General features: G+C 41.1%; 1 protein-coding gene across 2 annotated transcripts in view; it reads left to right on the top strand.

Annotated features, from left to right (window-relative positions):
• The window catches only part of NPTN (neuroplastin), a 149,717-nt gene that overhangs the window by 123,777 nt on the left and 10,038 nt on the right, over positions 1 to 15,902 (top strand). The window lies entirely within an intron of this gene.

Here is a 15,902-nt window from a genome sequence, read left to right as displayed (position 1 = left end):
TACCTTTATTTTCATCATATAGAATTTACTATAAAAAATATAAAATATGATGAAAAAAACACACTTTTTCTAACTTGTGTTGCACATCTACAACCACCAAAAAACACCCATTAAATAGTTACTAAATTTTGTCCTGGGTTTAGAAATACCCAATGTTTACAAGTTCTTTGCTTTTTTTGCAAGTTATAGGGCAATAAGTACAAGTAGCACATTGCTATTTCCAAACCATTTTTTTCTTTTCAAAATTAGCGATAGTATCTGTCAGGAATCCCTGAATAACCCTTCACATGTATATATATTTTTTGTAGACAACTCAAAGTATTGATTTTATGTACTATCTGTAAGTACTTGAATAAAGGTATATTAAAATGTAACTTTTAATTAAATTGCAATTTAAAAAGAGCAGCAAAAAATGGTAAGAGCTGCTTGTTGCTCACACACACTTAAAAACACACCACCAGTGTAAATATATAGAGGAAATAGTTAATAACTTCTGTTGAAACTAGTATTCAATTAAATAATATTGCTAGAGATAGGACATTTCTCCAACATTGGTGTGTCCGGTCCACGGCGTCATCCTTACTTGTGGGGAATATCTCTTCCCCAACAGGAAATGGCAAAGAGTCCCAGCAAAGCTGTCCATATAGTCCCTCCTAGGCTCCGCCCACCCCAGTCATTCTCTTTGCCGTTGCACAGGCAACATCTCCACGGAGATGGTTAAGAGTATGTGGTGTTTAGTTGTAGTTTTTTATTCTGCTATCAAGATTTTGTTATTTTAAAATAGTACTGGTATGTACTATTTACTCTGAAACAGAAAAAGATGAAGAGTTCTGTTTGTGAGAGGAAGATGATTTTAGCAGACAGTAACTAAAATCGTTTGCTGTTTCCACATAGGACTGTTGAGATGAAGTAACTTCAGTTGGGGGAAACAGTTAGCAGACTTTTCTGCTTAAGGTATGACTAGCCATATTTCTAACACGACTGTGTAATGCTGGAAGGCTGTCATTTCCCCTCATGGGGACCGGTAAGCCATTTTCTTAGTCTCAAACAGAATAAAGGGCTTAATATGGGCTATAAAACTGGTAGACAGTTTTATGGGCAAAATCGATTGCTTTATTTGGGCATTTTATACATGTTTATGCTTGTAATTCACACTTATAAGCTTGGGGAACGTTTTTTAACGTTTTTTAACGGTTTTTTAACGTCAGGCACTGTGTTGGACACCTTTACAGTCAGGAAGGGCCTTCCCAGTTGTAGGCTGAGCCTCATTTTCGCGCCATTACTGCGCAGTTACTTTTGAGAGCAAGACATGCAGATGCATGTGTGAGGATCTGAAAGTAGTTGGAAAAGTTCCTAGAAGGCTTCATTTGGTATCGTATTCCCCCCTGGGTTTGGTAAAGTCGTAGCAAAGGCTGTAGCTGGGACTGTAGAGGGGTTAAAACTGTAACCGGCTCCGGTTTCTTTATTTTAAGGGTTAAAGCTCTGAAAATTGGTGTGCAATACTTTGAATGCTTTAAGACACTGTGGTGAAAATTTGGTAAATTTTGAACAATTCCTTCATACTTTTTCACATATTCAGTAATAAAGTGTGCACTGTTTAAAATTTAAAGATACAGTAACGGTTTTATTTTAAACAGTTTTTTTGTACTTTCTTGACAAGTTTAAGCCTGTTTAACATGTCTGCACCTTCAGATAAGCTATGTTCTATATGTTTGAAGATCAATGTGTGTGTCCCTTCAAAATTGTGTGATAATTGTGCCATAGCGTCCAAACAAAGTAAGGACAGTATTGCCACAGATAGTAAAGTTGCCCAAGATGATTCATCAGATGAAGGGAGTAGACATAGTTCTACATCATCTCCTTCTGTGTCTACACCAGTTTTGCCCACACAGGAGGCCCCTAGTACTTCTAGCGCGCCAATGCTTATTACTATGCAACAATTAACGGCAGTAATGGATAACTCCATAGCAAATATTTTATCCAAAATGCCTGCATATCAGAGAAAGCGTGATTGCTCTGTTTTAAACACTGTAGAGCAGGAGGGCGCTGATGATAATTGCTCTGTCATACCCTCACACCAATCTTAAGGGGTCATGAGGGAGGTTTTGTCGGATGGGGAAATTTCAGATTCAGGTATAATTTCTCAACAGGCAGAACCTGATGTTGTGACATTTAAATTAGAGCATCTCCGCGCACTGCTTAAGGAGGTGTTATCTACTCTGGATGATTGTGACAACCTGGTCATTCCAGAAAAATTATGCAAGATGGACAAGTTCCTAGAGGTTCCGGTGCACCCTGACGCTTTTCCTATACCCAAGCGGGTGGCGGATATAGTGAATAAGGAGTGGGAGAAGCCCGGCATACCTTTTGCCCCCCCTCCTATATTTAAGAAATTATTTCCTATGGTCGACCCCAGAAAGGACTTAAAGCAGACAGTCCCTAAGGTTGAGGGGGCAGTTTCTACTTTAAACAAGCGCACTACTATTCCTATCGAGGATAATTGTGCTTTCAAAGATCCTATGGATAAAAAATTGGAGGGTTTGCTTAAAGATTTTTGTACAGCAAGGTTACCTCCTGCAACCCATTTCGTGCATTGTTCCTGTCACTACAGCAGCGTGGTTCTGGTTCGAGGAACTAGAAAAGTCGCTCAGTAGAGAGACTCCGTATGAGGAGGTTATGGACAGAGTTCACGCACTCAAGTTTGCTAATTCTTTTATTTTAGATGCCGCTTTGCAACTAGCAAGATTAGCGGCGAAAAATTCAGGGTTTGCAATTGTGGCGCGCAGAGCGCTTTGGCTAAAGTCTTGGTCAGCGGATGTATCTTCCAAGACAAAATTGCTTAATATCCCTTTCAAGGGTAAGACTCTCTCTTTGGGCCAGAATTGAAAGAGATTATTTCAGACATCTCTGGGGGAAAGGGCCACGCCCTCCCACAAGATAGGCCTTTCAAAGCCAAGAATAAGTCTAATTTTCGTTCCTTTCGCAATTTCAGGAACGGACTGGCCTCTAACTCTACATCCTCTAAACAAGAGGGTAATGCTTCTCAAACCAAACCAGCCTGGAAACCGATGCAAGGCTGGAACAAGGGTAAGCAGGCCAAGAAGCCTACTGCTACTAACAAAACAGCATGAAGGAGTAGCCCCCGATCCGGGACCGGATCTAGTAGGGGGCAGACTCTCTCTCTTTGCTCAGGCTTGGGCAAGAGATGTTCAGGATCCCTGGACACTAGAAATAGTTTCTCAGGGTTATCTTCTGGAATTCAAGGAACTACCCCCAAGGGGAAGGTTCCACATGTCTCACTTATCCTCAAACCAAATAAAGAGACAGGCATTCTTACATTGTGTAGAAGACCTGTTAAAGATGGGAGTGATACACCCAGTTCCAACGGCGGAACAAGGAATGGGTTTTTACTCAAATCTGTTTGTAGTTCCCAAAAAAGAGGGAACTTTCAGACCAATTCTGGATTTAAAGATCCTAAACAAATTTCTCAGAGTACCATCGTTCAAAATGGAAACCATTCGAACGATTCTACCCACAATCCAGGAAGGTCAATTTATGACTACCGTGGATCTAAAGGATGCGTATCTACATATTCCTATCCACAAAGAACATCATCAGTTCCTAAGGTTCGCCTTTCTGGACAAACATTACCAGTTTGTGGCCCTCCCATTCGGGTTAGCCACTGCTCCAAGGATTTTCACCAAGGTACTTGGATCCCTTCTAGCGGTTCTAAGACCAAGGGGCATTGCAGTAGTACCGTACCTGGACGACATTCTACAAGCGTCGTCTCTTTCAAAGGCAAAGGCTCACACAGACATCGTTCTGGCCTTTCTCAGATCTCACGGATGGAAGGTGAACATAGAAAAAAGTTCCCTGTCTCCATCGACAAGAGTTCCCTTCTTGGGAACAATAATAGATTCTTTAGAAATGAGGATTTTCCTGACAGAAGTCAGAAAGTCAAAACTTCTAAACGCTTGTCAAGTTCTTCATTCTATTCCTCGTCCTTCCGTAGCTCAGTGCATGGAAGTAGTAGGGTTGATGGTTGCAGCAATGGACATAGTTCCTTTTGCGCGAATTCATCTAAGACCATTACAACTGTGCATGCTGAAACAGTGGAATGGGGACTATACAGACTTGTCTCCAGTGATTCAAGTAGATCAGAAGACCAGAGACTCACTCCGTTGGTGGCTAACCCTAGACCACCTGTCCCAGGGAATGAGCTTCCGCAGACAAGAGTGGGTCATCGTCACGACCGACGCCAGACTAGTGGGCTGGGGCGCGGTCTGGGAATCCCTGAAAGCTTAGGGACTATGGTCCCGATAAACATTCTGGAACTGAGAGCGATATTCAATGCTCTCAGGGCTTGGCCTCAACTAGCAAAGGCCAGATTCATAAGATTCCAATCAGACAACATGACGACTGTTGCTTATATCAATCATCAGGGGGGAACAAGGAGTTCCCTGGCGATGAATGAAGTGACCAAAATAATAAAATGGGCGGAGGATAACTCCTGCCACCTATCTGCGATCCACATCCCAGGTGTGGAAAACTGGGAGGCGGATTATCTGAGTCGTCAGACATTCCATCCGGGGGAGTGGGAACTCCACCCGGAGATCTTTGCCCAGTTGACTCAATTATGGGGCATTCCAGATATGGATCTGATGGCGTCTCGTCAGAACTTCAAGGTTCCTTGCTACGGGTCCAGATCCAGGGATCCCAAGGCGACTCTAGTGGATGCACTAGTAGCGCCTTGGACCTTCAACCTAGCCTATGTGTTTCCACCGTTTCCTCTCATTCCCAGGCTGGTAGCCAGGATCAAGCAGGAGAGGGCCTCGGTGATCTTGATAGCTCCTGCGTGGCCACGCAGGACTTGGTATGCAGACCTGGTGAATATGTCATCGGTTCCACCATGGAAGCTACCTTTGAGACAGGATCTTCTTGTACAGGGTCCATTCGAACATCCAAATCTGGTCTCCCTCCAGCTGACGGCTTGGAAATTGAACGCTTTATTCTATCAAAGCGTGGGTTTTCAGATTCTGTGATAGATACTCTAGTTCAAGCCAGAAAACCGGTAACTAGAAAAATTTACCATAAAATATGGAAAAGATATATCTGCTGGTGTGAATCCAAGGGATTCTTATGGAATAAGATCAAAATCCCTAAGATCCTTTCCTTTCTACAAGAGGGTTTGGATAAAGGATCATCAGCGAGTTCTCTAAAGGGACAGATTTCTGCTTTATCTGTCTTATTACACAAACGACTGGCAGCTGTGCCAGATGTTCAAGCATTTGTTCAGGCTCTGGTTAGGATCAAGCCTGTTTGCAGACCTTTGACTCCTCCCTGGAGTTTAAATCTAGTTCTTTCAGTTCTTCAAGGGGTTCCGTTTGAACCTCTACATTCCATAGATATTAAGTAGTTATCTTGAAAAGTTTTGTTTTTGGTTGCTATTTCTTCTGCTAGAAGAGTTTCTGAGTTATCTGCTCTGCAGTGTTCTCCGCCCTATCTGGTGTTCCATTCAGATAAGGTTGTTTTGCCTACTAAGCCTGGTTTTCTTCCAAAGGTTGTTTCTAACAAAAATATTAACCAGGAGATAGTTGTACCTTCTTTGTGTCCGAATCCTGTTTCAAAGAAGGAACGTTTGTTACACAATTTAGACGTAGTCCGTGCTCTAAAATTCAATTTAGAAGCTACAAAAGAGTTCAGACAAACTTCTTCTCTGTTTGTCGTCTATTCTGGTAAAAGGAGAGGTCAAAAAGCGACTAATACCTCTCTTTCCTTTTGGCTTAAAAGCATCATCCGATTGGCTTACGAGACTGCCGGACGGCAGCTTCCTGAAAGAATCACAGCTCACTCCACTAGGGCTGTGGTTTCCACATGGGCCTTCAAGAACAAGGCTTCTGTTGATCAGATATGTAAGGCAGTGACTTGGTCTTCACTGCACACTTTTGCGAAATTTTACAAATTTGATACTTTTGCTTCTTCAGAGGCTATTTTTGGGAGAAAGGTTTTGCAAGCCGTGGTGCCTTCTGTTTAGGTAACCTGATTTGCTCCCTCCCTTCATCCGTGTCCTAAAGCTTTGGTATTGGTTCCCACAAGTAAGGATGACGCCGTGGACCGGACACACCAATGTTGGAGAAAACAGAATTTATGCTTACCTGATAAATTACTTTCTCCAACGGTGTGTCCGGTCCACGGCCCGCCCTGGTTTTTTAATCAGGTTTGATTAATTATTTTCTCTAACTACAGTCACCACGGCACCCTATGGTTTCTCCGTTTTTTTTCCTCCTGTCCGTCGGTCGAATGACTGGGGTGGGTGGAGCCTAGGAGGGACTATATGGACAGCTTTGCTGGGACTCTTTGCCATTTCCTGTTGGGGAAGAGATATTCCCCACAAGTAAGGATGACGCCGTGGACCGGACACACCGTTGGAGAAAGTAATTTATCAGGTAAGCATAAATTCTGTTATTTACTGATATATTGTTAACACACTGTGTACTGGGTACTGTGTCTATAAGTAATTTTAATCTATCGCTCAGTGTTTGCGTTCAGATTGTTATACCACTTTAACTCAGCACAGTAACAGTACTGACGGTGTCACCACTACTAGGGTTACTCAGAGTACCAATTAGTATACTAAACTCTCGAGGAAATTATCTTCCAATAATTCTTTAAACTAGTTAAACATAAATATCTAGTATTTTTTAATAACAACTGGAGGGCAATTAAAATACAAAGACTCCCCTAACGCAGTCACGTTTCACATACGCTTCCATATCGCTAGTTGTGGTGACACCGTCAGTACTGTTACTGTGTTGCGTTGAAGTGGTATAACAATGTGAACGCAAACGCTGAGCGATAGATTAAAACTACTTATAGACACAGTACCCGTTGGTGTGTTAACAATATATCAGTAAATATCTCCTTTCTCTAGCAATATTATTTCATTTCATTGAATACTAGTTTCAACAGAAGTTATTAACTATTTCCTCCAAATATTTACACAGGTGGTGTGTTTTTAAGTGTGTGTGAGCAACAAGCAGCTCTTACCATTTTTTTGCTGCTCTTTTTAAATTGCAATTTAATTAAAAGTTACATTTTAATATACCTTTATTCAAGTACTTACAGATAGTACATAAAAGCAATACTTTTCTGAGCATACCCACCTCTTCGTGGTCTCTGCTCTTATTTAACTGAATTTAACTATTGCTTAAAGTACTACTACTTATGATAACTTATATGACATATATAGATGTAGGTGAATAACTTGAAATTTACTTCAGTTTCTCTCTTTTCTTCAAACCCAAAGTATTGATCTAGGCCCATTTTGGTATATTTCATTCCATCATTTCACTGCCAAATGTGATCAAATAAAAAAAATCGTTAACTTTTTCACAAACTTTAGGTTTCTCACTGAAATTATTTACAAACAGCTTGTGCAATTATGGCACAAATGTTTGTAAATGCATCTCTGGGATCCCCTTTGTTCAGAAATAGCAGACATATATGGCTTTGGCATTGCTTTTAGGTAATTAGAAGGCCACTAAATGCCGCTGGGCCACCACACTTGTATTATGCCCAGCAGTGAAGGGGTTAATTAGGTAGCTTGTAGGGTTAATTTTAGCTTTAGTGTAGAGATCAGCCTCCTACCTGACACATCCAACCCCCTGATCCCTCCCTGACCCTTCTCAAACAGCTCTCTTCCTTTCCCCACCTCACAATTGTCACTGCCATCTTAAGTACTGTCAGAAAGTCTGCCAGTACAAAAATTAAAGGCTTTTTTTTATAGTTATTCTGCAGTGTTGGATCCCCCCTTAGCCCCCAACCTCCCTGACCCCCCCCCCCATCAGCCTCTCTGGCCCTCCCCCCCAACCTAGTTGCCGCCATCTTGGGTACTGGCAGTTTGTTAAAAAAAAGGCCTTTTTTGTAAATAAATAAATTAAAACCACAATTTTCTGTAGTGTAGCTGCTCCCCCTCAAAACCCTTCCCCCTCACAGATCCCTTTCTAAACATTTATTCCCCCCTCTCTCTTAATCCCTTACACTTTTCTGTAGTGTAGCAGTCCCAGTGCCACCCGCTCCTGCCCCCGCTACCGGCACCATCATCCGGCCTGACAGGAAGTGGAACAGCGATGGGACGCCCACCCGCCTACTTGCTATGGCTCCCACCCACCAACGATCAGCACCATCGCTGGCCGATGCAGAGAGGGCCACAGAGGGGTTCTTTCTGCACTGGTGGCTAAAAAAAAGGGTATTGCAGGATGTCTCAATATCGAGGCATTACTGCAATAACCCGAAAGTGTCTGGAAGCGATCACAATCGCTTCCAGCGCTTGAAACCCCAGAGGACATGTCAGGCACGTCCTTGGTCCTTAACTGACACTTTTTGTAGGACGTGCCTGACAGGTCCTCTGTCGCTAAGGGGTCAAATTGCAGCCAATATAGAAGTATCAGTTCTGCACTTCCTCTTAATAGACATTAGTTATTAGTGGATGTCCTGCTGATGCTCATGTAACATTAGTGGAAGTACCTATAAGTTGTCATTAAGCATTAGTAGGCAGTGTATGGCTGAAAATTGTAAATTTTAAATAGATTTACTCATTTCTTTCTCTTGTAAGGTGTATCCAGTCCACGGATTCATCCATTACTTGTGGGATATTCTCCTTCCCAACAGGAAGCTGCAAGAGGATCACCCACAGCAGAGCTGTCTATATAGCTCCTCCCCTAACTGCCACCTCCCAGTCATTCTCTTGCAGCTCTCGACAAGGTAAGTAGCTAGAGAGATGTGGTGAATTAATGTAGTTTATCTTCAATCAAAAGTTTATTATTTTCAAATGGTACCGGAGTTGTACTATTTTGGCTTCAGGCAGAAAGGTGAAGAAGAGTCTGCCTGAAGTTTTTTGATACTCTTAGCAGTTTGTAACTAAGGTCCACTGCTGTTCTCACACATAACTGAAGAGATGGGTAACTTCAGCTGGGGGAATAGCGTGCAGGGTTTCCTGCTCTGAGGTATGTGCAGTTTTACATTTTTCTAGAGAGATAAGCTAGAAAATGCTGACAGTACCTGATGTATTTAAGGTAAGCCTGATTACAGTGATTTAATAACGACTGGTATCATGCTTGCTGTAAAGGGTAATATTTTTGTTATTTACTCTCATTACTTAATAGATATAACGTTTGCTTGATGTATATAAACGTTTACTACAAATGGTGATAAAACTTTATTCTGGGGCCCAGTTTTTCCACATGGCTGACTAGATTTTGCCTAGGGATAGTTTTTTAAGACCCTCTCACTGTGAGTACAGGTTGGGAGGGGCCTATTTTCGTGCCTTAATTGCGCAGTAGTTTTTGCAGCTTGAGACATCCAGCTTCCCTGAAGGAGTCCCCTGACATATAGGGCCCCTCTACAGCTTTTTTGTGCCTTCCAAAGTCGTATGGGCAGGTAGGAGCCACAGTAGAGCTGTGGCAGTTGGTTGTGACTGTTTAAAAACGGCTATATCGTTTTTTTGATCCGGTTTTGAAACTAAGGGGTTAATCATCCATTTGCAAGTGGGTGCAATGCTATTTCAGTCTATTATACACACTATAAAAATTTCGTAGAATTTACTGCTTTTTTCACTGTTTTGCAGTTTGTGATTGTTTTTTTCTCTTAAAAGCACAGTACCGTTTTTATTTTTTGCTTGTTCACAGTTATTAAAGTGTTTTCCAAGCTTGCTGGTCTCATTAGTAGTCTGTTTAAACATGTCTGACATAGAGGAAACTCATTGTTCATTATGTTTAGAAGCCATTGTGGAACCCCCTCTTAGAATGTGTACCAAATGCACTGATTTTACTATAGATTACAAAGACCATATTCTGGCTTTAAAAAATTTATCACCAGAAGAAATTGACAAGGGGGAAGTTATGCCGTCTAACTCTCCCCACGTGTCAGAACCTATTACTCCCGCTCAGGGGACGCCAAGTACATCTAGCGCGCCCATTGCATATACCTTACAAGACATGGCGGCAGTTATGAGTCATACCCTTACAGAGGTATTATCTAAACTGCCAGGATTACAAGGAAAGCGAGACAGCTCTGGGACTAGAATAAATACAGAGCTCTCTGACGCTTTAGTGGCTATGTCTGATACACCCTCACAATGTACTGAAGCCGAAGCAGGGGAACTTCAATCTGTGGGTGATTTTTCTGATTCAGGGAAGATACTTCAACCTGATTCTGATATGTCTACATTTAAATTTAAGCTTGAACACCTCCGCATATTGCTCAGGGAGTTCTTAGCAACTCTGGACGACTGTGACGCTATTGTAGTCCCAGATAAATTATGTAGATTGGATAAATACTATGCAGTACCTCAACTTCCTCTAACACAAAACAAGAGGGAACTTTTGCCTAGTCTAAGCCGGTCTGGAGACCTAACCAGGCTTGGAACAAGGGGAAACAGGCCAAAAAGCCTGCTGCTGCCTCTAAGACAGCATGAAGGAGCAGCCCCCGATCCGGAAACGGATCTAGTAGGGGGCAGACTCTCTCTCTTCGTCCAGGCTTGGGCAAGAGATGTCCAGGATCCCTGGGCATTGGAAATTGTGTCCAAGGGTTATCTTCTGGAATTCAAAATCTCTCCCCCAAAAGGGAGATTTCATCTCTCACATTTATCTGCAAACCAGATAAAGAGAGAGGCATTCTTACATTGTGTCCAAGACCTCCTAGTTATGGGAGTGATCCACCCAGTTCCGCAGGAGGAACAGGGGCAGGGCTTCCATTCAAATCTGTTTGTAGTTCCCAAGAAAGAGGGAACATTCAGACCAATCTTAGATCTCAAGATCTTAAACAAATTTCTCAGAGTACCATCCTTCAAGATGGAGACTATTCGAACCATCCTTCCTATGATCCAGGAGGGTCAATATATGACTACTGTAGACTTAAAGGATGCTTATCTTCACATCCCGATATACAAAGATCATCATCGTTTTCTCAGGTTTGCCTTTCTAGACAGGCACTACCAGTTTGTGGCTCTTCCCTTCGGGTTGGCCACGGCACCAAGAATCTTTACAAAGGTTCTAGGGTCCCTCCTAGCGGTCCTAAGGCCGCGGGGTATAGCAGTAGCCCCTTACTTAGACGACATTCTGATACAGGCGTCGACTTTTCAAATCGCCAGGTCCCATACGGACATTGTTCGGGCATTTCTGAGATCCCATGGGTGGAAGGTGAACGAAGAAAAGAGTTCTCTATCACCTCTAACAAAAGTTTCATTCCTAGGGACTCTGATAGATTCGGTAGAAATGAAGATTTACCTAAAGAAGGCCAGATTGTCAAAACTTCTAGACTCTTGCCGTGTTCTTTATTCCACTTCTCGTCCTTCAGTGGCTCAGTGTATGGAAGTATGACAGATTTCTGCTCTGTCTATTCTTTTGCACAAGCGTCTGGCTAATTCTCCAGACGTTCAGGGGTTTTGTCAGGCTTTAGTTAGAATCGAGCCTGTGTTTAAACTTGTTGCTCCGCCATGGAGTCTAAATTTAGTTCTTAAAGTTCTTCAAGGGGTTCCGTTTGAACCTTTGCATTCCATAGATATCAAGCTGTTGTCTTGGAAAGTTCTGTTTTTGGTAGCTATCTCCTCGGCTCGACGAGTTTCAGAGTTATCGGCTTTACAATGTGATTCTCCTTATCTCATTTTCCATGCTGATAAGGTAGTGTTGCGTACCAAACCTGGGTTTCTTCCTAAGGGGGTATCTAATAAGAATATAAATCAGGAGATTGTTGTTCCTTCACTATGTCCTAATCCTTCTTCAAAGAAGGAACGTCTATTACACAATCTTGATGTGGTCCGTGCTTTAAAATTCTATTTACAAGCTACGAAGGATTTTCGTCAAACATCTGCTTTGTTTGTTGTCTACTCTGGACAGAGGAGAGGCCAAAAGGCTTCGGCAACTTCTCTTTCTTTTTGGCTAAGAAGCATAATCCGCTTGGCTTATGAGACTGCTGGCCAGCAGCCTCCTGAAAGAATTACAGCTCATTCTACTAGAGCAGTAGCTTTTAAACATGAGGCCTCTGTTGAACAGATTTGTAAGGCGGCGACTTGGTCTTCGCTTCATACTTTTTCTAAATTCTACAAATTCGATACTTTTGCTTTCTCGGAGGCTATTTTTGGGAGAAAGGTCTTACAGGCAGTGGTGCCCTCCGTTTAAGCGCCTGCCTTGTCCCTCCCTTCATCCGTGTCCTATAGCTTTGGTATTGGTATCCCACAAGTAATGGATGAATCCGTGGACTGGATACACCTTACAAGAGAAAACAAAATTTATGCTTACCTGATAAATTTATTTCTCTTGTGGTGTATCCTTTCCACGGCCCGCCCTGTCATTTTAAGGCAGGTGTTTTTTATTTTTAAACTACAGTCACCACTGCACCCTATAGTTTCTCCTTTCTCTTGCTTGTCTTCGGTCGAATGACTGGGAGGTGGCAGTTAGGGGAGGAGCTATATAGACAGCTCTGCTGTGGGTGATCCTCTTGCAGCTTCCTGTTTTGAAGGAGAATATCCCACAAGTAATGGATGAATCCGTGGACTGGATACACCACAAGAGAAATAAATTTATCAGGTAAGCGTAAATTTTGATTTTTTTTAAAAAGAAAAGGTGCAGGTACCCATTGATTATTGATTGATATATTGTATTCAGTAACTTTGAAAAAAGCAAAGAGACAGTTATGTACAATGCTTGATATATTTTGCAGTCCCCTCATGTGAACACTAGAGTATTTACATGATGATTGTTGTTCATCATGTTGTTGCTCCTAGACGTTTCAACTGTATAATAACACCACTTAGTTGATCGGGGCAGATCTAGTTAGGCAAAAATTTTACGAATTAACTTGTGGCAAAGCGGGCCTCCTATGGCAGTGCCAAGTTTAAAGTCACTTAACTCTTCAGTATGACCCATTGTACTGCCAATGTTTGTCTTTGGAGATTTTATAGTTATGTGCTGGATTTTATTCACCTGTTAGCAATGGTTTTGGCAGAAACACCAGACCTCAATAATTAATAGGGGTGTCAACACACTTTTAGCCATACTGTGTATATTTAAAGCAAAGATTAACTTGAGAATAGTATGTAGATGCATTTTAAAAATTATATTACTTGTTTAAATAGTGAAGATATAAGTGTAAAGATTTAGGTTCTAAAAAGTAATGTGCACCACCATGTTGTAACCTAGGTTTATTTAAAGCAGATGGTAAGATTCCATGATCAATTACTCCTGAGGAATTACTCTTCCCTACCATTAGAAGGAGGCAAAGATTCCCAAACCCCAGGAGCTCTATAAAACCCCTTCCACCTCACAGGTACCTCCGTCTTGTCTTTAACTCCACTGGAAGTGGTCAAAAAATGAAGATGTGCATTTGATTCTTCAGAGAGAGGTGTTTCAGTCTATGTTGAGGCCGTTTCCCTTCAGAGTACAGTGTTTGTCATAGGGATGTATATGGTGTATGGTTAGTGACTCTCTTGTCCGTCCTTCTATAGTGGTCGCAGGGACGGAACTTGTCTTTTGCCTCCTCTACAATATACTTCTATTCCATAACATCTGCTGATATGTTTCAGTACTGGTTTGGCTATCTACTTTACTAGTAGATTGAGTGTCTGTAAGTATCATATTTTTAATGATATGACACTCTGTAGCCTAGTTGAGCATTTATAATTGTATATTTATTTGAGATATATATATATATATATATATATACTGTATATATATCTTCCTAGAGAAGGGAGAAAGGCTGAGGAAATCCCATCTAGCCAGATGAAGAGGTGGTGAAACGCTCGTTGGATTGGCTGTTCCGATCATGTGCCAACAGTGACGCTGTACCGGCTTGCATGGAGCTGTTCACTAGCATGTTTGTGGAGTCACAGAGTATTGGATGTCTGTACCGCCACTTTGTTCAAGCTGCTAACTGAGGCTTGCTATCTACAACCCCAATTCTGAAATAGTTGGGACGGTATAAAAAAAATGCAAAAAAACTAACAAAAAGAGTAATTTGAAAATATAATTCACCCTGTACTCTATTGAAAACACATTATTAACACATTATTTGATGTTTTACTTTGTGGATTTAATGTATTTTTTCAAATATACACTCACTTAAAATCTGATAACACGTTCCAAAAAATTTGGACAGGGGGCAATTTAGGACTAATAGTGATGACAAGTTGAAGTAAGGTGGTGATGTGAAACAGGTGAGGCAATAGTGTAATCATAGTATATAAGGAGCCTCCAAAAAATGCCTAGTCCTTCAAGAACAAGGATGGGTCGAGCCTTGCCAATTTGCCAACAGATGCATCAGCGAATAATCCAACACTTGAAGAACAACATTCACCAAAGACAAATTGGTAGGATTTTGGGTATTTCACCTTCTACAGTGCACAATATAATTAAAAGATTCAAGTCAAATCTCTGTGTTTAAAGGGCAGGGCTAAAACCACTTCTGAATGTGTGTGATCTCTGATCCCTCAGTCATGAGTGTGTAATGATATCCTGACATGGGCTCAGGAATACTTTGAAAAATCTTTGTCAACGCCATTCATCAGCTCCAAAAGCCAGCGTCTGTTATGGTATGGGGGTGTGTCAGTGCCCATGGCATGGGTAACTTGCACATCTGTGAGGACACCATTAATGCAGAAAGGTATGTATACGTTTTGGAGCAAAATATGCTGCCATCTAGTAGTCGTCTTTTCCAAGGACGTCCCTGCATTTTCCAGCAGGATATGGTATAGCTATACCTGTTTGTTATCTAGCCATGACCGGTGATGTTATTGTTTTTAAAGGGACACTGAACCCAAATTTTTTCTTTTGCGATTCAGAGAGAGCATGACATTTTAAGCAACTTTCTAATTTACTCCTATTATCAAATTTTCTTCATTCTCTTGGTATCTTTATTTGAAATGCAAGAATGTAAGTTTAGATGCCGGCCCATTTTTGGTGAACAACCTGGGTTGTTCTTGCTGATTAGTGGATAAATTCATCCACCAATAAAAAAGAGCTATCCAGAGTTCTGAAGCAATTAAAAAGCTTAGATGCCTTCTTTTTCAAATAAAGATAGCAAGAGAACGATGAAAATTTTATAATAGGAGTAAATTAGAAAGTTCCTTAAAATTGCATGCTCTATCTGAATCAAGAAAGAAAAAATGTGGGTTTAGTGTCCCTTTTAGCTTTGGCATTTGTAATGTTTGATGCCACTATATCTCAAACTGTGATTTTTTTTTTTCTATTGCACTGTACAATTTAATAAATGTTTTTTTTGTTATTTTGCACAATTGTTTGTGACTTTATATTGAAGAGTGCTGAATTCCCAGTCTTTTATTGGTAAATTTATTTTAATTGGCCTTTCTCCCTTCTATAGAGATTTATAAAATATACTTATCTCTATATGGGTCTACACCATTTTCCTTATATAGACCTAATTTAGGTGTATCTTTTTTGCCACTTGCACATCACAGCTCATATGGGCCAAATTTGATAGATAGCTTTTATTTTTCCCCTTTAAATTTTTTGAGTGTATCGGATTTTTAGTGCAAAGAGTTTAGTTGTTTTTTGTTTGTTTTTTGTTTTTTACTGTGCGTCGGCTTTGTGTTTAAAATTTTTAATGTATTCTGACCAACCTAATGCTGCTTCTACATGGCGGCATATAGGCCTATATCACTATTAAATTGTGACTATAAGATTCTCACATCAATTTTAGCAAATAGATTGAAAAGTTGTATTGGAAATCTGGTCCATGCGGATCAAGTTGGTTTTATGCCAGGTAGAAATGTGTCCAAAATCATACGTCGAGTCTTGACAGTTCTGGATTTTTTCTGGTTAGAAAATAAGGGCAAAACGTGTCGAGAAAGATCCAATATGGCCTTAGTGGCGATCGACGCTGAAAAGGCT

The sequence above is a fragment of the Bombina bombina genome, chromosome 6 (assembly GCF_027579735.1).
Source record: "Bombina bombina isolate aBomBom1 chromosome 6, aBomBom1.pri, whole genome shotgun sequence".
NCBI classification, from domain to species: domain Eukaryota; kingdom Metazoa; phylum Chordata; class Amphibia; order Anura; family Bombinatoridae; genus Bombina; species Bombina bombina.
Note: the sequence above shows the minus strand (reverse complement) of the source record. Positions and strands in the feature narration are given on the sequence as shown.